Source organism: Molossus molossus, unplaced genomic scaffold (genome assembly GCF_014108415.1).
Source record: "Molossus molossus isolate mMolMol1 unplaced genomic scaffold, mMolMol1.p scaffold_m16_p_2, whole genome shotgun sequence".
Lineage (NCBI taxonomy): Eukaryota > Metazoa > Chordata > Mammalia > Chiroptera > Molossidae > Molossus > Molossus molossus.
The window spans coordinates 65475971-65499699 of record NW_023425355.1 but is presented as its reverse complement, the minus strand read 5'-3'; the positions used below and the strand labels follow the sequence as shown (position 1 = coordinate 65499699).

Sequence of the window (23729 nt, the reverse complement as noted above, 5' to 3'; positions counted from 1 at the left end):
TGATGAACATTTTGCCAGACTCACCAAGAAACAAAAACAGAGAAACCAAATAAACAAAATAATAAATGAAAGAGGAGAAGTAACAACTGACACCACAGAAATGCAAAGGATCATCGAAACATACTATGGACACTTATATGTCAACAAATTGGACAATCTAGGAGAAATGGACAAATTTCTAGAAACACACAGCCTCCCAAAACTGAACCAGGAAGAGATAGCAAAAGTAGAAACATAGAGAAAGGCTTGTGGAATAGCTCAATCTGATTGGATCTTAAAATTGAGGGAAGAGAATGCTATGAGAGTGGAGAGAGAATGAGAGATGAGCTAGAAGAGGCAAGCATAGGCCAAGTCATAAAAGTAGTTTTTTATATGAAGAAATCAAGGTTCAGCAAGGTTAAATATAAACCCAAGTTTGTACAACTTCAAGCAAGTCCTTGAACCAGGAATTAAAAGTACATGTGTTGACTCTAGAGCCCAAACTATTTGCCCTATAGGTTGTTGCCTTCAAAATTATGATACCCAGTAGGAAGTTTGGGTTCATGAAATCCTTTCATTGCTTTACCAAGCAAGGCCAATCACTGTCATGAATCTTTTCCACAATTTGCATTTGTATTTCAGTATTTAAATATAATTGTATGCTAAAATAAATACTTTAGTATTTAATTAAAGGTCTCAAACCAAAATAAAACAACCAACAATTCAACCTATTCAATTTTTGGAAAAAAACTTGTCTTAAGGAAATGAATAAGGTTGTATACAAAGATGGATGAAAATTTTTGTGTGCTATCTTAGTGTTTTTTGCAATAACTAAGAGGAAAACATAATTTACATGTCTAACAAGGTGGTCTCCTATACAGTAACTAATTATGATATTCATAATATAATACTATATTTTTTAAAAAGTTTGGTCACCAATATGTTGTATCATGTGTATTGTGAATTATCTGAAAAGCTTGATCCTAAGGTCCTAATACTGTCTGTCTCTTGATGGATGGAATTACAATCACTTTATTTCTCTCTGCTTGCTTTTCTGTTTCTTTTTTACCCTGATTTTTAAAATGAGCATATTTTGCCTTCTGAATGAGAAGAAAACTTCAAAAACAAAACAGTGAATTAATCTTCATTTAAAAATGATTGCTATATAACTTCCATTTTCTACATAAGCAATCAAAATAGGGGACTCCTCAAAAAAGGCAGCGCTAGACCTTTCAATCTGCTCACAGCCACATCACATGATATCTGAAGATTCCAGGTATCTACCTCAAAATATCAACCTGACGGCCCACCTGCCCACAATTACTACTCAATTCCTTCCCAATGTATGTAGTTATATTAACAGCTAATATATCAATAGAAAGTTTATTATGTAGTAAGCACAAGTATAAGTATTTTACATGTACTAACTCATTAAAATCTTCAGTGATGGACACTTGGGCTGTTTCCAGATCTTAGCTATTGTAAATAGTGCTGCAATGAACATGGGGGTACATATATTCTTTCTGATTGGTGTTTCGGGTTTCTTAGGGTATATTTCTAGAAATGCGATCACTGGGTAAAATGGCAGTTCAATTTTTAATTTTTGAAGTAACACAATATTGTTTTTTATAGTGGCTGCACCAGTCTGCATTCCCACCAGCAGTGTACTAGAGTCTCCTTTTCTCCACACTCTCGTTATCACTTGTTTGAAGACTTGTTGATGGTGGCCATTCTGACAGGTGTGAAGTGATACCTCATTGTTGTTTTAATTTGCATCTTTCTGATGGTTAGTGATGTTGAACATTTCTTCATATGTCTCTCGGCCATTTGTATGTCCTGTTTGGAGAGGTGTCTATTCAGCTCCTCCGCTCATTTTTTACTTGGGTTCTTTGTCTTCCTTTGGTTGAGTTGTATAAGTGAGTGCTGTATATATTTTGGAAATTAACCCCTTATCTGATATATCATTGGCAATGATGCTGTCCCATGCAGTGGGTTGCCTTTCCATTTTGATGGTTGTATCTTTTGCTGTGTAGTAGCTTTTGAGTTTGATGTAGTCCCATGTGTTCATATTTTCCTTTGTTTCTGTTGCCTTAGGTGAGGTATCAGTGAAAATTCTGCTGTGTATAATGTCTTAAATTTTGTTGCCTACATTTTTTTTTAGGATTTTTATAGATTCATGAGTCACATTTAAGTCTTTTATCCATTTTGAGTTTATTCTTGTGTATGGGGTAAGTTGATGGTCTAGTTTCAATTTTTGTTGCATGTAGCTGTCCAATTTTCCCAACACCATTTATTAAAGAGGCTGTCTTTACTCCATTGTATGCTCTTGCCTCCTTTGTCAAATATTAATTGAGCATAATGTTTTGGGTCCATTTCTGGGTTCTCTGTTCTGTTCCACTGGTCTATATGCCTGTTCTTGTGCCAGTACCAGGCTGTTTTGATTACAGTAGCTTTGTACTATAACCTGATATCTGGTATTGTGATCCCACCTATTTTGTCTTTCTTTTTCAAGATTGCTGTGGCTATTCGGGGTCTATTTTGGTTCCATATGAACTTTTGAAGTATTTGTTGTAGTTCTGTGAAATATGTCATTGGTATTTGATGGGGATTGCATTGAATCTATAGATTGCTTTGGGTAATAAGGACATTTTAATGATGTTAATTCTTCCAATCCAAAAACTGTGGTACATATACACAATGGCGTACTATGCAGCTGTAAGAAAGAAAGATCTGTTATCTTTTGATACAACGTGGAGGGACCTAGAAAGCATTATCCTAAGCAAAACAAGCCAAGCAGAAAAAGACAAATATCACATGATCTCACTTATTTGTGGAATAGAATGAACAGAATAGTCTAAGTAATAGGGTAGACCCAGAGACATGGAAGTAGGGTACAGACTGACAACCCTTAGAAGAGGAGGTGGTGGGGGAGGAAAGAGATAAACCACAGAACTTATATGCATGTACGCATATCCAATGGACATGGGCAACAAAGCCAGCGACTGGGTGGGGGAATCGGGAGGAGGGTGTCAATGGGGTAAAAAAGGAGAAACATCTGTAACAAAAATAAAATACAATAAAAATAATCTTCAGTGAAGTCGGTGCTTCCAGTATCCCCATTTAAGTTTCAGCAAACTGGGCAGAGATGTGAAGCAATTTGCCCAAAGTCACAGAGTCTTAAGTGATAGAAACAGAAATTGAATGGGGCACTCTGGGTTAAGAGCTATTCACTTGAGCACTATATTTGCTCTTTAAGGCTTGTCTTTCAAGAACCTCTGTGTTGGGAGTTACCTCAGCATTTTACATATTATGCAGTTAGCTCATGCATGTGTTGGAAGTGGTGATATAGAAAACAAGGTCAGTAGTTTTGCAGAAGAATTGACTTGCGGTAAACTGGACGTACAAGTGCTGTTAGGGAATTTTCATGGGACAGTTGGACAATGGAAACAGTCCAGAGGAATTAATAGGATTAGAAAGATAAGATATAGGAATTGGAGAACTGCATAGGGCTCAATGTCAGGGAGTGGGTATGCATCCAAAAGGACATAGTGGGTTCTCTTAATTCAGTAAAGTCAGCGACTGTCTATAGTATAGTTGGTACTTTACCTAAAACATAGTAGATGCTCAATAACTATTTGTTGAAGCATCAAAAGACTGAATTATCTTCTTGTTCTCAGCTGCCAGACAACTAATCCTTGCTCCAATGAGTTAGCTGATAAAATGCCAGTTAGCTTATAAAGCATTCTAGAAAGTCACATCATAAGTCAGGGGGTATGTGGCACAACAATTTTATGCATTACAGGAACAAAATTTCCCTGGACCAGCCCTGCACCCATGTAAAACTATGTGGTCACAGTAAGCCCTCACTAACTATTTGAAATGATATTATCAGAGATGAGAAATGCTTTGACTCAGGCTTTCCCAAAGTTCAACAAAGGAGAGTTCGTCTCTACTTCTTCTACCCTACAAAGGTTCCCCAAGTCTGTCTGTGGATGCCACCATGAACATGTCTGTTCATTTCTGCAGCTGGAAGAATGTGGATTAGAGTCTCCTGAACTGGGACAAGCAAATGTCAAATTCAACATTCAGAAGAGAAGAATATATTTGATTCTGATTTATAAATAGCAGAGAGTCAGCTTAACCAAAACTTTATGCATAAATAATTCCATCTAAACAATTAAGGGACAAAGGTATTAGAACAGCTTGAATTGAGAGTTTGCACTAATTTTAAGACCCAAAGGTTAGTATCTCTTGGGACCCATTATACCCTTAAAGATTGCTAATAAGTAACAATTCCTGCCACTATCCTCTTCTCAGGTTCTCACAGTTCTACATTTTGCAAGTTAAACCGTGCTTTCTTTGTCCTTCTTGTACATTAGAATTTTAGGTGTGCAGTATTTTAAAAATATGTAAAATAATTTTTTTCTGGTCTTGGCTGTGTTTGTCCTTGGGTGCAGTTATAAAATGTCAGACAAATGTTTTGAGTTATGTTGCACATCCTAACAATAGATCTGCCATATTGAAATAACCCTGAGGAGGGAAGATGGCAGAAGTCTGAAAACATGGGATCAACCCAGACTAGGCCATAGAAGACTATATAACTCCTAAGCTTTGGGGTGTAGAGAAAGCCCAGGCCACATCAAGGTCTGCATATATAAGTTATCATTCAGAACTTGGATGGCTATATGCCAGGGTAAGCTAGAAGGAAAGAAGTAGAAAGCTGCAAACAGGCCCAGGAATTAAGTTACAGTGAGCCACAGGTTCAGCAAATCTTCATGAAGTTCCTACTGTGTGTACAACATAGGTAAAGATCAATCAATAGGAGAGCAGAACTTAGTGGAGCTTAGCTGCCTGACATTGTAAGTCTAAGCCAGCACCAAACAGCCAGAACCCAAGTGAAGAGACTAAGTGAATACGGGTCAGGAAGTCAGGCAGATGTGTGCATAAGGAAAGAGGAATGAAAGAACACATCCTAAGTGAGTTCTGTAAGGTGGAGTTTGGCAAGAAGCCAAGTTAAGACTAAAGTAGAAGTCCCTTATAGGATTCTTGCTACAGGGCAAAGCTGGTCCCTTAGTGTAGTTCACTGGTGTCAGTAAGCAAGCACACCTGGCTAACATGGGTTTTTTAAAAAGGTGGGGGAGGAAACATTTTGTGACAGAGTGACCTTTCACTTTGCGAATCAGCTAGAAGCTGATTCCTTATTATTATTATTAAGAGGTTCCTTACTATTATTTTTTTTCAATTTTCAAATCCAGCTTCAGTATATGATAGAACATAAATTCATTATAGAAAGATTAGAAAATTCTGGCAAGTTAAAAGAGGAAAATAAAATTCAAGTATAATTCCATCATTCATATTTAAACATTTTGGTGTATATTTTATACATTGAAATAATACTTTCTTATGGATTTCTAAACTGCACATGTGCCTCCCTATTCCATTAAGTTTGGAGTAGTTTTCTGAATATATTTTTAAAAGATTTTTCTGTTAAGTAAACACAGATTCTTCACAGTAACCTGAATATGTTGGGTTTCATGGCCTCTTATTAAGTAGATGTTTTAAAAGTCATTATTCTTTAATAATTTTTTATGGAGTTTCTGTGAAATTCACAACTTATCAGAATAGAGTGGATTCCAACCTGCTCACATTCATGCTGGGCATCATAGTGAGCACTCTTTATAAATGGAGTAAAAGTGATTCTAGGAAAGAATAGACAGGAATGGAGAGCAAGCGAGGAAAGGTAGGCTAAAGAAGAAGAGACATTGAAGTAATAAGCAGAAAGAGAGTAAAATGAGGCAACAGTATAGCCAAAAGGTGAGAAAAGATGATAAAGAAAAAATAGTAAATATGAAAGGAAAGAGTGAATCAAAGGAACAAGATTTAGGCATTGTTGTGATCTCTTTGTTGTCCCTCATACACCTAGCTATTTGTTTTTCCTTTATATTTAAAGACAACCTGGTGTAATAAAATGAGCTCATTACTGGAGGCCAGAAAATCTAGGTTCCAGCCCAGTTTGGCTATTAACCTATTGAATGGTCAAGTCTTTTCCCTGCTCTAGATGTAAATCCCCCACTGATAAAATGAAGGGCTTGGACTATGTGATATCTAATGGTTTTTGTTGTATCCTGAATGTCTTATATTGCTAGATATACACAGTATGTTTTACCAACCTGAAGTTAAAAAAATTCCATCTACCATTTGGAATCTGGTTGTGCATCATGTGCACCACATGGATATAATGCTAAAGCATTACGTATAAACAAACAATTATACATGTTTTAATTACCAGAGAAGCTAGTAATTTCGACAAGACATAGGAGCACTGTCTTGACAATGCTATTATTACACTGTCACTCTTCAACAGCCTTTCCAATATATGCATAGTAATTTCAATGTCCCAGGAGTGGGGCAAGATTAAGGTGGCAATCTTGTTGGCTTTTGTTGTTTGTTTTTATTCCCCTTAGTATGAAGAGTAACTCTGAGCAATGAGAGTCTCTTAGACAGCATCCAACAAAGAGCATGAATCAGATGCAACCTGTCTAGGTTATTTATTGCCAGGCTTATAAAAGGTCTCAGGCAATGAAAAATCATTCCCTTATAGATTTAAAAAGTTAACTGCCAGAGAGGATCATTTACCAGGAACTAGACTAGCTCTCTGATTTCAGAGTTCTCTTCCAAATTTAGTTTAGTCAATATCAACATGACTGTGGGTAAAGAGGGTGGTGGTCAGGCAGCTGCTCAGTTTAATTCTCCAGGATCCCCTTAAGGACACCCACATGGGCTGGAAAGCTTTCTGAGTAGTTAATTCTGAGCAATTTTAAGCCTTCCATCTATAACACATGCAATGTTTTGAACTGTTTTGTGTTTTCAGAAATAAAATAAAAACCAGTTGTAATTTGGTGTGAATTTCACACGTGCATTAGCAACTACAAGGGCTGGTCTCTCTGCTTACTGCCACCATGAAATGTTAAGTACCCATTTAAATTGTGCCTCCCTCCATGGTTTATTGCTCAATCCTATGGGTTCTGGGGAAAGCGCTTCAGTTGAGTTCATACTTATTCTTCGTTCTGTGATGTGTTTAAATGCACCTTGCTCTCCACCAGATGCTAAAAAACTAGACTGCCTGCAGAGAAGGCTCCATTTTAGAACGAACTGCTGCTACTTGGTAATTACCCTGTCACCACTCTCAGCAGTTCTCTTTTTACCAAGAGTTCAAACCCCTTGCCCCAGAAAGGTTATCGCCTGGCCAACAATTTCTTCTTCCCTGAAGGAGCTCCATTTCCTAGTTTCCTTGGTTGGTTACCCAGTTCAAACTTTGAAATTATGTTCAACTTTTTCTTAGAAAACCGGTTGCATCTGACTATATCAGTAAATGTGTAAGATATGTGCTCTATTTTTTGTGCATGTCAGGATGTTTGTATTTTTAATAAAAAGTAAAATAGAATTTTAACAGAAGCAGTTCCAAGGTTTAATCCCTAAGGGATTCTGATATTTCTGGAGAAAGACTTACCTTTGGAAGGTTCAAAACTCTCTGTAAATGAGGTGCATGCCTATTACTATTATAAACAGAGAGACAGGTTGAGGTGAAGGAGTGTATACTAAACTTTAGAACAATATTTCCCTATATGGACAAAATTAAATCAGGGCCACCAAAAACAGGTTTACCCTGGAACTTCACCAAATAGTATCAAAATGCAGAAATATATCTAGACTCCCTGTTTTACTCATCAAAAGTCGTATCCTCTGACTTGAGTGTTCTGCTTGCTTCTAGGTTCCAAAATGCTATTCAAAGTTCAGGATAGTAACAGTAAAAGAAGAGATGGAAATTAGCCATCAGACCTGCCAAAAGGGACCAGTTCACAATGGTCTCCATAAAAATAATAAGTGGCAATGTGTTTGCACTATTCTGGATGGAACTGGTGGTTGGAGTAAGTTGCAAGTAGGAAGCTATCAGATGTGCAATAAAAGACCAGAAAGAAAATTCTGGATGGGTGACTTTTAAAGGAATCATTGACACATCAGTGATTGGGTGTCAAAAATATATTTTATAAGTTTATGTCAGCAGAAAGCTTTTGATAAGACAAACTGCAAATTTCTTTCCACACTGGCACAAAGGGTAGGGAGTGTGGAAAGAGGAGCTCAAGGCCTGGCTGGTGTGGCTCAGTGGTTGAGCATCGACCCATGCACCAAGAGGTTGCCGGTTAAATTCCCAGTCAGGGACTATCCCCACATTCTGGGCCCAATCCCCAGTGAGGAGCATGCAGGAGGTGGCTAATTAATGTTCTCTCTCATCGATGTTTCTATCACTCTTTTCCTCTTCCTTTCTCTCTCTATAATTAATAAAGAAAAAAAAATGTTTTTAAAAAAGAGGAGCTCAAATATTTGTAGGCACTGGTGAGGAATGTTCCAAGCATCTCCACTCTAAGATAGGTGGGTATGAGAAGAAAATGTAAGAAGTTAACAAAGTGATACACAAATGTGAATAAAGGCTGCCCAATGTAGTCCAACTTTAGACATAGTATGTGCAAGCCCTGACACTGGAGAAATGCAAAGGGTAAGCATAGAGAATACCAGGATCTCCAGGCCTCTTCCTCTCCCAGATCTTCCCAACTCCAGTGGAACTTACCACGGAGAAAGGTCTCACATCTCACATCTCACTACCACTGCCAAAGTCAACACTACTATCTTCAATCACCTGAACTGAGACAGCAGTTCCCACCAGGTCCACCCATCACTTGTGTGCGTGTGTGTGTGTGTTTTTTTTTAAACTTGTTCTTCAGTGTGGCCCACAAAGCAGCAGCATCAATCTTACCTGAGAGTTTGAGAAATGCAGATTCTTAGCCCCCACCCCCACCTACTGAATCTGAATTTGGGCCCCATTTTAACAAGATGCCCAGGTGATTCACTTACACTTTACTGTTTGGGAGTCTCTGCCCTAATTACTCCCAGGATGGGGTTTCTAGAACACAACTCTGACCATGTCAATTCCCTGCTTAAAATCATTCAGCTGTCTCCACCCCAAACCCTGCCTTCAGGTATAAGGCTTCATCTGGCATAAAAGACCTGTCTTGGAAAGGCTCTTGCTCACTTTTCCAGTGCCTGTATCTCACTTGCTCCTTTAGGAATGCCACACTGCTTGAAGTTTCATTGTTCACACCAAGTTTTCTAATCTCCTCTGTCTCTCATACTCTTCTATTCTCCTCTTAACTTGGCTAACTTCAACTCTTGCCTCCTGTCTCAAATTAGGAATCCACTGTGCTACACTCTTTCCCTTACTTCTGGGTTAAGTGCCCTTTGGATGTGATCTCATATTGCCCCCTATATGTATGCTTCCACAAGGGCAATTAGCCCCAACTAATTGTGATTACCTATTGATGTTCCTGCCTTGCCTGTCAGTCTACGTATTCCTTGTTGGTAATGCCTATATCTTATTCGCCTAGGTATGCCTGGAGCCCAAGAATGTACCCAGAACAGAACAGGTGCTTAGTAATGTGTTTTGAATTGAAGGAATAGTGGGAAGGATCACAAAAGACTAAGAACAAAGGCAAGTTCATCAAAAGCCAGGAGTTTGGGCAGGGGAAAATTACAAGAGGAAAACAAAATTGGAAAAAAAGAATAAAGAATGGAGAAAGAACATGCTAAAGGAGAGATGAGGGATTTGCTCTTAAAGTGTTTAGGAAGAAGATTAAAATTGATGAAGTAGTTTTTTGTTCTTATCTTTTTGTACGGCTATTATGGTTGAACCTTATCTATGAACATGGGGAATCAAGGTTAAGATAACACATTTACTTGCCACTGGAGGAATGGTCAACAAGCACTGGTTTCTATGAGGGCAAACTAATTGTCATAGGTATAATTCCTAATATTCCAGATCTTGAATATTCCAATAAATGCTGCCCTTATCAAGGCAGACCCCTTGAGTGGTCCAAATACTAGCAGTTAGGTAACCAGACATCAGAGACCATCCAGGAAAGTCCTGGTTTGTATCTGTTGTGACAATGCAATAATTACTAGTGCTCTTATCAACCCTCAAAAGTGTCCCAATCTAAGTTCTGTAAGTTACATGCATGTATGCATGACCAATGAACATAGACAACAAAGCTGGGGATGGGGTTGGGGGAGGGTGTCAATGGGGGAAAAATTAGAAACATCTGTAACAAAAAAAAAATTAATAAAGAAAAAAGTGTCCCGAAGATGGCAGTGGGTAGGACCTGAGGGAGGGTGAGTGTGTGAGAGAGTGAGCGAGAGTGTGAGTTGGACATGAAGGTGGACGACCGAACCCGTGCAGTGCAGAGATATACTAAAAGGACTGCTGTAATTAGTAGAAGAAATAGGAAGAAAAATAGAACCACACTAAACAAAAATAGCAATAAATAAATACATATCAATCATCACCTTAAACGTGAATGGTTTGAATGCTCCAATAAAAAGACACAAAGTAGCTGACTGAATAAGAAAGCATGACTCACATAAATGTTGTTTACAAGAGACCAACCTCACAACAAAAGACTCACATAGTGAAGGTTGAAAGTGAAGATATGGAAAAAATCTTTCAAGCAAATGGAAAGCAAAAAAAAGCTGGGGTAGTAATACTCATATCTGATAAAGTAGATTTCAAAGTGAAGGCCATAACTAGAGACAACGAAGGCCACTACATAATATTGAACGGATCTATCCAACAGGAAGATATAAACTTGGTAAACATATATGCACCCAATAGATTGAAATCATATCAAACATCTTCTCAGATCACAATGGCATGAAACTAGAAATCAATTGCAAGAAGAACATGAAAGACATTTGAAAACATGGAGGCTAAATAGCATGTTATTGAACAATGAATGGGTTAACATGGAGATCAAGGAAGAAATTAAAAACTTCCTGGAAACCAATAAAAATGAACACACAACAACACAAAAATATATGGGATGCAGAGAAAGCAGTTCTGAGAGGGAAGTTCATAGCAGTACAGTCCTACTTCAAGAAGCAAGAAAAATTTCTAACAGACTATCTAACCTCACAACTTAAAGACCTAGAAAGCAAACAAAAAGAAAACCCCAGAGCAAGTAGAAGGGTGGAAATAGTAAGAAGAGGGGGTAGTGGGAGAGAGATAAACCACAGAAAGGGGAGGGGAGAATCAGTGGGGGAAAAAAGGAGAAACATCTGTAACAAAAATAAATAAATTAATTTTAAAAAGTGTTCCAAGTTAGATGATAAAATAATTTGACCCTACAAACAGCCAACAATTCTTGAGCTCTTCCTATGGACCAACTACTGTATAAAGTGCTTGACCTAAATATTCTTGTTAGATGCTCACTATGATTCCTTTCTTTAAATTGAGATACAATCTATACACCATAATATTCACCTTTTTTCATTTTTTTATTGATTTATTTTTGTTATAGATGTTTCTCCTTTTCCCCCCATTGACACCCTCCTTCCCCTCCCTCCCTGCCCTGTCCCCAGCTTTGTTGCCCATTTCCATTGGTCATGCATACATGCATATAAGTTCTGTGGTTTATCTCTCCCCTACACCCACTCTTAAGGGGATTGTCAGTCTGTACCCTACTTCCAAGTCTCTGGGACTGCCCTGTTTTTCAGACTGTTATGTTAATTATATTCCACAAATAAGTGAGATCATATGATACTCCTCTTTCTCTGTTTGGCTTGTTTCCCTTAGGATAATACTTTCCAGGTCCCTCCATGTTGTCTCTAAGGATAAGAGATCTTTCTTTCCTGCAACTGCATAGTACTCCATTCTGTAAATGTACCAAGGTTTTTTTATCCATTCGTCTACTGATGGACACTTGGGCTGTTTCCAGATTTTAGCTATTGTAAATAGTGCTGCTATGAACATGGGGGTACATATACCCTTGCTGATTGGTGTTTCGTGCTTCTTAGGGTATATTCCTAGAAGTGGGATCACTGGGTCAAATGGCAATTCAATTTTTAATTTTTGAGGTAATACCATATTGTTTTCCATAGTGGCTGCACCAGTCTGCATTCCCACCAGCAGTGGACTAGAGTCCCCTTTTCTCCACACCCTCGCCAACATTTGTTGTTTGATGATTTGTTGATGGCGGCCATTCTGACAGGAGTGAAGTGATACCTCATTGTTGTTTTAATTTGCATCTCTCTGATTAGTGATGTTGAGCATTTCTTCATATGTCTCTTAGCCATTTGTATGTCCTTTTTGGAGAGGTGTTTATTTAGTTTCTCTACCCATTTTTGAATTGGGTTTTTTGTCTTCCTTATTTTGATCTGTATGAGCACTCTATATATTTTGGAAATTAACTCATTATTTGATGTATCATTGACAATTATACTCTCCCACAGAGTGGCTTTCCTTTCTATTTTGGTGGTGGTTTCTTTCACTGTGCAGAAGCTTTTGAGTTTGATGTATTCCCATGTGTTCACTTTCTCCTTTGTTTCTGTTGCCTTAGGTGATGTAGTAGTGAAAATGATGCTGCGAATGATGTCTGAAATTTTGTTGCCTACATTTTCTTCTAGGATTTTCATGGATTCATGAGTCACATTTAAGTCTTTTACCCATTTTGAGTTTATTCTTGTGTAGGGTGCAAATTTATGGTCTTGTTTCATTTTTCTTTTTTTTTTTTTGCATATAGCTGTCCAATTTTCCCAATACCATTTATTAAAGAGGCTGTCTTTACTCCATTGTATGCTCATGCCACCTTTGTCAATTATTAATGGAGCATAATGTTTTGGGTCCATTTCTGGGTTCTCTGTTTTCTGTTTTATCTACACTTGAGGACATTTTTCCATTTTTTTTATTCAGATAGAGTACGAGGGAGAGAGAGAGAGAGACATCGCCATAAAAGGGACACATCCAGTGGATGCCACATGCATGACCCAACCAGGGCCGGGGAAAAACTGCAGCCGAGGTATATGCCCTTAATGGGAACTGAACTCCGGTCTCTCTTGGCTGCAGGCCAACACTCTAACCGCTGACCCAAACCAGCCAGGGCTGGGTTCTCTGTTTTATTCCATTGATCTGTGTGCCTCTTCTTGTGCCAGTACCAGGTTGTTTTCATTACACTGGCTTTGTAGTATAAACTGATATTTGGTATTGTGATCCCTCCAACCTTGTTCTTCTTTTTCAAGATTGCTGTGGCTATTCGAGGTCTTTTTTGGTTCCATATGAACTTTTGAAGTATTTGTTCTAGTTCTGTGGAGTATGTCTCTGGTATTTTGATGGGGATTGCACTGAATCTATAGATTCCATAGGGTAGTATAAACATTTTAATGATGTTAATTCTTCCAATCCATGAGCAAGGTATGTGCTTCCACTTTTTTATATCTTCCTCTATTTCTTTTTTCAATGTCCTGTAGTTTTCTGTGAATATGTTCTATACTTCTTTGGTTAAGTTTATTCCTAGGTATCTTAATTTTTTTGCTGCAATGCTAATTGAGATTGTTTTTTTTTTTTAGTTTCTCTTTCTGTGAGTTCTGTGAGTTTATTATTGGTGTATAAGAATGCCACTGATTTCTTGATGTTAATTTTATATCCTGCTACTTTGCCAAATTCATTTATTAAGTCTAGAAGATTTTTGATGGAGTATTTGGGGTTTTCTACATATAAAATCATGTCATCTGTGAATAATGACAGTTTCACTGCCTCTTTCCAATAGGGATTGTTTATTTATTTTTTCTTCATGTTTGATTGCTGTGGCTAAAACTTCCAGTACTATGTTAAATAAGAGTGGTGAAAGTGGGCATCGTTGTCTCATTCCTGTTTTTAAGGGAAATGCTTTTAGTTTTCGTCCATTGAGCATGATGTTGGCTATAGGTCTTTCATATATGGCCTTTGTTATGTCAAGATATGGTCCCTCCATTCCCACATAGCTGAGTGTTTTTATCACAAATGGATGCTGGATTTTGTCCAATGCTTTTTTAGAGTCTATTGATATAATCATACAATTTCCATCTTTTGTTTTGTTTATGTGGTGTATCACATTTTTTGATTTGCAAATATTGTACCAGCCTTGCATCCCTGGGATGAATACCACTTGGTCATGGGGAATAATTTTTTTTTTTTTTTGATGTATTTTGGGATTCAATTTGCTAACATTTTGTTCAGGATTTTGGCATCCATGTTCATCAGGGATATTGGTCTGTAGTTTTCTTTCTTTGTAGTGTCTTTTTCTGGTTTTAGAATTAGAATTATGCTGGCTTCATAAAACGAGTTTGGAAGTCTTCCTTCTTGAATTTTTTTTAAATAGTTTGAGGGGAATGGGTATTATTCTTCTTTGAATGTTTGGTAAAACTCCCCTGTGAAGACGTCCAATCCTGGGCTTTTGTTTGCTGGGAGAGTCTTGATTACATCTTCAATGTCCTTTGTTGTTATTGATTTGTTCAAGTTTTCTATCTCTTCCCAGCTCAGTTTTGGGAGACTGTGTTTCTAGAGATTTGTCCATTTTCCTTAGATTGTCGAATTTGTTGCCGTAAAATTTTTCATAATATTTGTTCACAATCCTTTGTATTTCTGTGGTGTAATTTATTATTTTTCTTCTTTTGTTTTTGATTTTGTGTATTTGGGTTCTCTCTCTTTATTTCTTGGTGAGTCTACCTAAGGGTCCATCAATTATGTTTACATTTTCAAAGAACCAGCTCTTTGTTTCATTGATTCTTTGAATTGTTTTTTTGGGTGTCCATGTCATTTATGTCTGCTCTGATCTTTATTATTTTCTTTCTTCGACTTGCTGAGGGGTTTCTTTTTGTTTGCTTTCTAGTTATTTAAGCTGTGACGTTAGATAATCTATTAAAATTTTTTCTTGTTTCTTCAGGTAGGCCTGTACTGCTATGATCTTCCCTCTCAAAACTGCGTTCGCTGCATCCCATAGATTTTGCATTGTTATGTGTTGATTTTCATTGGTTTCCAAGAAGTTTTTAATTTCTTCCTTGATTTCCATGTTAACCTATTTATTGTTCAATAGCATGTTATTTAGCCTCCACATTTTGAAATGTCTTTGCATGTTCTTGTTGCAATTAATTTCTAGTTGCATGCCATTATGATCTGAGAAGATGCTTGATATGCTTTCAATCTTTTGAAACCTCTAGAGACTGAGTTTGTGTCCTCTAATGTGATCTATCTTTGAGAATGTCCCATGTACACTTGAGAAGTTTGTGAATTCTGCAGTTTTGGGGTGTTATTCTTTGTAGATATCTATTAAATGCATTTGGTCTAGTGCTTCATTTAGAGTTTGTGTTTCCTTGTTAATTTTTTGACTAGAAGATTTATCCAGTGATGTCAGTGGGGTATTGAAGTCCCCTGCTATGACTGTATTGCTATTGATTTTTCCTTTGAAGTCCTCCAAAAGATTTTTAATATATGTTGGTGCTCCTGTATTGGGTGCATATATGTTTACCAAGGTTATATCTTCCTATTGGATATATCCTTACAATATTATGTAATCACATTCTTTGTCTCTAGTTATGGCCTTCATTTTGAAATCTAATTTATCAGATGTGAACATTGCTACCCCAGCTTTTTTTCTTTCTATTTACTTGGAAGATTGTTTTCCATCCCTTCACTTTCAACCTATGTGAATCTTTTGTTGTGAGGTGGGTCTCTTGTGAACAACAGGTATGTGAGTTGTGCTTTCTTATTCAGTCAGCTACTTTGTGTCTTTTTATTGGAGCATTCAAACCATTTACATTTAAGGTGCTAATTCATATGTACTTATTTATTGCCATTATTTTTATTGTGGTCATATTTTTCTTCCTATTTCTTTTTTTTCTTTATTTTTTATTGATTAATTTTTGTTACAGATGATTCTCCTTTTTCCCCCACTGATTCCCCCTCCCCCTCCCCTCCCTGCCCCTTCCCCAGATTGTTGTCCATGTCCACTGTTCATGCATACATGTGTATAAGTTCTGTGGTTCATCCCTCCCCCACCTCCCCACTCCTTAGGGGATTGTCAGTCTGTACCCCACTTCCGCGTCTCTGGGACTACCCCATTCCTCAAACTGTTATGTTCATTATATTCCACAAATCAGTGAGATCATATGAAATTTGTCTTTCTCTGTTTGGCTTGTTTCACTTAGGATGATACTTTCCAGGTCCCTCCATGTAGTCTCAAAGGATAAGAGATCTTTCTTTCTTACCGCTGCGTAGTACTCCATTGTGTATAGGTACCACAGCTTTTTGATCCATTCGTCTACTGATGGGCACTTGGGCTGTTTCCAGATCTTAGCGATTGTAAATAGTGCTGCTACCAAGATGGGCGTACATATATTCTTTCTTATTGGTGTTTTATGCTCCTTAGGGTATATTCCTAGAAGTGGGATCACTGGGTCAAATGGAAGATCTATTTTTAATTTTTTGAGGTGACACCATATTGTTTTCCATAGTGGCTGTACCAGTCTGCATTCCCACCAGCAGTGTACTAGAGTCCCCTTTTCTCCACACCCTTGCCAACACTTGTTGTTTGATGATTTGTTGATGGCGGCCATTCTGACAGGTGTGAGGTGATACCTCATTGTTGTTTTGGTTTGCATCTCTCTGATGATTAGTGATGGTGAGCATTTCTTCATATGTCTCTTAGCCATTTGTATGTCCTGTTTGGAGAGGTGTCTATTTAGTTCCTCTGCCCATTTTTTAATTGGATTCTTTGTCTTCTTCCTATTTCTTCTACTGATTACTGCTGTCGTTTTAGCTTATCTTTCAGTGCTGGTTTGGTGCTAACATACTCCCTTAACCTTTTTTTCTTGGTCTGGGAAACTCTTTATTTGACCTTCTATTTTGAATGATAACCTTCCTTGATAGAGTAGCCTTGGATTCAGATCCTTGTTTGTCATGACCTTGATTACTTCATGCCATTCCCTTCTGGCCTATAGTGTTTGTGTTGAGAAGTCAGCTGAGAGCCTTATGGTGTTCCTTTGTAGGTAACCTGTTGCTTATCTCTTGCTGCCTTTAGGATTATTTCTTTGTCTTTAATTTTTGGCATTTTAATTACTCTGTGTCTTGGTATGGTCCTGTTTGGGTTTTTCTTACTTGGGGCTCTCTGTGCTTCTTGAACTTGAATGCCTTCTTCCTTCACCAAGTTCAGAAAGTTTTCTGTCACTATTTCTTCAACTATATTCTTTAACCCTTGCACATTTTCTTCCTCCTCGGGGACTCCTGCAATGTGAGTTTTATTACATTTCCCATTGTTCCACAGTTCTCTTAAGCTATCTTCCCAGTTTTTAATTGTTTTTTTCTTTTGGTTTTCTGATTGGTTGAATTTTCTACCCTGTCTTCTAATTCACTGATCTGGTCCTCAGCTTCTTCTACTCTGCTGATTAGTCCTTGCAATATGTTCTTAATTTCTGCTATGTCATTCTTTATTTCCACTTGGTTTTCAATGTTTCTATATCTTTACTCATGGTTCTGATATCCTTACTCATGTTCCTGCACTTTCTCAAGATCATGGCTCTGAACTATACCTCTGATACTTTGCTTAGCTGCATTTCATTTATCTCATCTTCAATATAGTTTTCTTGTTCTTTCAATTGTGATTTGTTTCTTTGTTTCACCATTTTTGCTATTTCAGTGAGTTTTGGAGCCTGCCAAATTTTCCATGTGGTTGTTGGCATTCTGCTGTTTGTGGCTCCCTTTACTGGGTTTGGATGACCCTGATGCGCCCACGTTAAACACCATTGTCAAGTCTTACTTTCCTGGGTTGATTTGCAAGCACAGGAAGGGTTCAATTATCCTCTAGCTTTTTGCCTGGAGGCTAGTAGTCTCAGTTACTCAGGGACTTGGAATATAGCCCTGGTGTTCTGTGTAAGAGGATTTCCAGAGGGTGGGACAGATGTTGGTTCTTAATGATCCTGAATTTGCATTTCTTTGCCTCACCTGGAAAAGGCTGAATCTCTAAAACAGGGGCTGCTCCTTTTCCTCACAGCTCTGGGAAGGAGCAAGCTAGCCACTGTCCTTTGTGGCTGTGACTCAGCAAAAATTCTTAGTGTCCTCCAAATTCCTGGTGTCCCCACAGAGTTCCAGTCCAGTCTGACCTCCCTCTGACAGAGCCCCAGATGAGTGGCTGTAGCCTAACCAGTGCTCTGTTCTGGCCTTCTGCACTGTGGAGCAAGCTTAGTATTTTGTCCCCGAGGGCGATGCTCACAGCTAAGACTGATGCTGTCTGTGGGCTCCCAGCCCGCCACCCTCTTCCACCTCTACAGATCTTACCAGTGTCCCTGGTTATATGGTCCTGTCCCGCTCCTTTTCTGTTGCTTTTTTCTGAAGATTTGTCTTTATTTTATTTGTAATTCCTGTTTGATCCTGGGAGATCGTCTGCGTAGCTTCCATTCACTCAGCCACCATTTTTCTCTCTCTTCCAAGATTCACCTTTTTAATGTGTCTAATTCAGTGGTTTTTAGTATATTCACTGTGTTGTGAAACCATACCAACTATCTAATTCCAGAATATTTTCATCTTCTCTAAAATAAATCTTATGCTAATTAGCAGTCACTCCCTATCTCCTCCCCCACCAGGTCCCTACAAACCATTAATCTTCTTTCTGTCTCAATGGATTCGCCAGTCTGGTCATTTCATATAAGTGGAATCACATAATATGTGACTTTTGTGTTTGACTTCTGACAATCTGACTTTACAATTGAGGAAACTGAGCCTTAGAGAGACTAAGGAGCCTGCCCAAGATCACTCTTCTAGTGGGTAAAGGTGTCACAACTAGACTCAGGTGTTTCTGGTTCCAGAGCCAAATTCTTAGCTGCCATGATGTGCTTCCTCTTCATATTTATTGTAGGTACTCAACACATTCTTGGAACTTTCTTTGGGCCTTTTGTAATTGGGCACATTCTTTACAAAATGCCTCACAAATCTTCATTATTTGCGAGTGAGATTTAATGTTTGAAAAGAGCCAAAAGTTATTAAGAACAAGTATGGTAACTAAAGTGAGCTGTCAAGCTGGGTCATTATTATGAAGTGAATTGTGTCTCATCTAAATTTCAAATATGACTAAAATGGCTGTATTTGGAGACAGCTTTTAGGGAGTAATTAAGGTTAAATTTGGTCATAGGATTGAAACCCTAATCCCATAAGATTGGTGGTCTTATAAGAAGAGAAAGAGAGAAAAAGAAAGAGTTATCTTCCTCTTTGCTTCATGAGGACACAACAAAAAGGTGGCCGTATGCAGGGAAGGAAAAGAAGTTTCACCAGAACCTGACTAGTTTAGCACTCTGATCCCAAACTTCCAGCTTCCAGAAATATCCGAAATAAACTCCTATTGTTTAAGCAACCCAGTCTATGGTATTTTGTTATGGCAGGCAGAGCTAATATAGTCATATTTAAGAATTAAAAAAATGAGACATATCCATAAAGTCAGAAGAATGAGTGGTTATCATCTGTGACTTCAGATGATAAATTGTTCCCTCTGAACAATTTTCTGAGGGAAGCATGAGAAATATTTTGAATGTTGTAATCAGCAATGGAAACAGGAGAAGCATCTATAAGACTCTTTATATGGCATTATGCTTTTACATTTTATAATATCTATTACATTTATCTGGAAAATATAACAACTACAAGAAAAATGTAAAAATAACCTATTATGCTACTGTTAATAATACGCTATATTTTGTCTCAGTTTTCATTTTCTAAAATCTGAATTGTATAATCTGTATTTTTAAAGTACACAACCAACATATGGATACATTAAACTCCCTTTTATCTAATGTGGTCAAAGGCGGTTTTGGTCAGTTGATTGATAATATTTGCTAAAGCATACTAAATATATTCATACACATAAACACCTTAAACTTCTTATTTTGACCCAAAACATATACTTTTATATTCATAAATTAATCTTTTAATGTACGGTCAAGGATTTATTTAGCAAGGACTTCTGATTGGCTTTCCTTTTGCCTTTCTTCCTTAAACCATACCCATAATACATTATCTATGATTTCCAGCATTTACTTATTTAACATGGAACAAGAATGTAGATGCTTGCAAAGCAATTTGAGTACAGAGTCTTTCTGGAGTTTCCTCCCCCAATATTTTATTGCTATCGTATCCAAAACTAATTGACAGCACATTTTGTAAAATTTCCCCACTTATTGAGTTTTTGCAAAGTGATTAACTTACTTTTCATAGAAAAAAACTCTTGCTTTTAGTGCTCATAAATCTGGCATACATAACTTAATTAAGTTGTGTAATTACAATAACAAGTAGAATTATCAAAAATTGTTCAAGAAAATAATTATTATTAAGTATGGGGCTCCATTGATAGATATAAAAGTACAAGATCATATTAGAGTAGCCTACTAACCTTGAGCTTTCATCATGACATAAGCATTAGCCAATGTTTAAAAGAGGAAATGGAAGGCATCCTCTGTGCTTTGTTCAGTAGAAGTTGTCTAAGAGTGTTTTTTATGTTCCTTGATGATTAAAAAAAAAAAAAAATTCCAGATATGTACAGAGAAAAAAGTTAAAGTTCCCATTGATCTATCCCTGCTGCAGGTAAAATGCTGTTAACATTTGATATGTATCCTTCCAGACTCTTCTATGCATTTACCTTTACATGTGCACTCCTTAAGTTATATGATTTGCCAGGCACTGTACTAAGACCTTGGAGTGAATTATCTCATTTAATCCTCACAAGAACTCTGTGAGATAGTACTATTGTTATCTTCATTTTACAGATTCATAAACTGAGACACAGAAAGTTTCAGTAATTTTCCCTAGGCTACATAGTAACTAATTTGTTCTTCCTCCTTGAGAGGACTATCTTAACTAATGTATATGAATCAAGTTAAATATTTGGATCCATTCATTTCTTCAGTAAACAAAAATGTTTACTTTTTGCCAGGTACTGTACATAAAGCCAAGTATTCAAACACATGGTTTCTGTCTTCAGGTACCTGGAAAAGGCAGGTCAATCTGTGAGCTAAAATATCCCCCCCAATTCATCCAACTAGTAAGTGGGTAGAGCAGGATTACAATTTAGGTTTGTTTTAACAATTGTTATATGACTCCTCTACATGCATAGAAGCTTTGGTAGATTGTTTTTTAGAGGTAGTCACTTTAAATATTATTGTTTGGAGCTCCCTGAAATTAGTGTCCAATGGTGAAGACCCAGTATGTAAAATGGAGACCAAAAATACAAATTCTGAAAGGTTTTAAATCATATATATATAAATATATATACAAATACTGCTCCACTGTAATCCAAAGGTGACTAGGATAAGATGGTATGCAGGCTTGGAGTTCTAACTCCATATGTGGGAGGACTGGTAGTAAAGAGTTTAGATCCATTAAGAAACTAGGTTAAAATATTGAAAAGTGGCAGCTTAAACAAGAACAAGCAATTGAAAAGAGAATAAGAAGTCCATAAAAGAGAAAGTAGGAAAGTTGTACATAAAGAAATATTATGAGAAAAATAATCATAACATAAAAATTGAGGAATAGGATCATAATGGTTGAAAAAATTTAAAAGCTGCATGTCGAGACAGAACCAAAACCTTACCTATTATGCAGCACATTCCACTATGCTGGCCAATTTCTATATATGCTATAGAGGACTGAAGGGAAATGCGTCTCTTTGAGATGGAGGTGGAGAAATGGAGCCACGTGAACGTCTGACCTTCAAATGCAAAAATGCCAAAGCCTTTTAGAGCCAGTTGGCAACATGTATAGTGATGGAAGAATTGGGGGATTATCCTTATAAACATATTATGGGATTTTGCATAAGGGAGCAAAAAAGAAGCCTTAATTGGAAACTTTACCAGACTGGTTATATATTCTATGTGAATGCAGAAACATTTATATATACAAACACATGGAATGTGGTGGCTTTGGTGGAGAGGATTAAGCACCAAGGTGGAAAAAAAGAAAGAATAAAAGTGAGGAAGAAAAAGGAAAACGTTGCGTTTCCTCAATTGTTTGCAAAGAAACTGGAGTTTATGATGGAATTTGGTTCTCATGACTGAAATTTTTCTTTGGTGTCAGGAAAGCATTGCTGTCATATTTGTCTTTAGAAATTCTTTTTCTTTTTATAAGGAAAATCTCGTGGCAGGTCCTTGCCTGGAGGACTTTAAAAACAGGACTGATTTTATCTGTCTGGAATGGTCTGTGTCAGCCCATGCCCTGGGCAAGGTTGCCACACAGGCAAAAACTTCCCCTCTCTCCTCCCTACCAGACGACCCCTCCTCCACTGCCCCCTTCCATGCTTTGCAACCACACCCCCGCCTTGGGTTGACCCCCTTTTCTGGACTATAGTTCTAATGTGACCTTTCACATAAAATCAAACCCTTTTTCCCTCAGCTCACTCCAAGCACTAGGGATGCAGTAGGTTTCACCTTTTGTGGCCTATTTGCGTTTAAAAATAGGAGCCTGGTTAACCCACATGAATCTCGACTTTGGAGTTGGTGGAGCTTGGGACAGTGTAACCAAGTGGAGAGGAGTCCAGAGGAAAGAGGACTATTTTTGGTCGATTGGGGAAGTGGGCAGGATATGCTGCCTTCCTGGAACCTATTGAATCCCAGATGTGGGCTTGGTTTACTAAAACTTTAGTGTGTTACTGCCTTGAGGGAGTGGGCAGGGGTGAGAGTGGAGGGGAGGGTGGCTGGGATTTGTGACCTCAGGAGGTTGCTGTTAATTCTACAAGTTGGGTCGCTGATTTCTAGCTACATTTTCCCGCACCCGGCTTCCTTTGCAGCACTCTCTAGCACTGTGTGACTTGGCTTTACCTAGGGGTTTTCAGCATCGTGTCTTTGTGCGTAACAGCCATTGCCCAATTTTTTCATCACATTCTTCCCTGAAAACTTCAACCCTGGGGTTCAGCAATGGCGGCTGCTGATCAGTCCCAGCCACACTCAGCTCAAAGAGATTTTCAGAGAGAGTGCTTCAAAGCTCCAGTTCTCAGAGAAGCATAAGAAATGGGCTTTTTTTGTGCTCACAGTGTGTGTGGACTTTATGAAGAAAAAAATGTGTGGCTTTATGTGAACCAAGGGGAAAGCTGCAAAAGGAAATCTACTCAAGGAGCTAATTTGAGTAAATTGGTAAATTTCTTGTGTTTGGAACAACAAACACAAGAGCCCCTACTAAGTGCTAGGCTCAGTTAGACCTGGTGAGTAATAATAAAGCTAAAGCAAGGTCCCCGCTATGAAGGAATTCAGTCTAATAGACATCATGTGTAAGAAATGGCACCTTTGAGGTAAGCCAGGGTGTCTGGGAGCAAGGAGATTGTCCTTGGCTCAACTTGTTGCTGATAGGGATCAGAGAAGGCTGTCTGTACCAGGGAGATGACATCTGAGCTGACCAAAGAAAGGAGGGAAGAGCTGTCTGTGTAGAAGAAATGGCAAGAGCAGAGGCATGAAGGCATGAAACTATTTGACATGTCTGGGGAACTAGGAGCAGGCTGTGATTATTAGAGAAACATGTTGGGAAGGGGGAGGGACAAAAAATGAGGCTGGAGGGGCAAGTGGGGCTGCCTGAGGGAGAGAGGGCCCAGCTTCTGGATGTTAAAGAGTATAGACTTTATCCTGAGGGGAGCCACTGAGGGATTTTAGGCAAGTCAGATCTGCATCTTGATTAAACTGTCAATTTGGGGGGAAATCATTCAAATTGCTTGTGATGGATTGATTAAATAATTCTATTGAAAGGGTAGATTTGCAGATCTAGCCATAGTTAAATTCAAGGCTCTGTTTTTCCAAGAGGGTTTATTATCAATTTGAGGCTTTCTAAAGGGTACCCCTAAAACAATTTATGGATAGATGCATGTATCTAT

The 23729-nt window shown here is 37.9% G+C and overlaps 1 protein-coding gene across 1 annotated transcript in view; it reads left to right on the top strand.

Annotated features, from left to right (window-relative positions):
• FRMD7 (FERM domain containing 7) overlaps positions 1–23729 on the top strand; it is a 67454-nt gene that overhangs the window by 4994 nt on the left and 38731 nt on the right. The gene's annotated exons all lie outside the window — the stretch shown is intronic.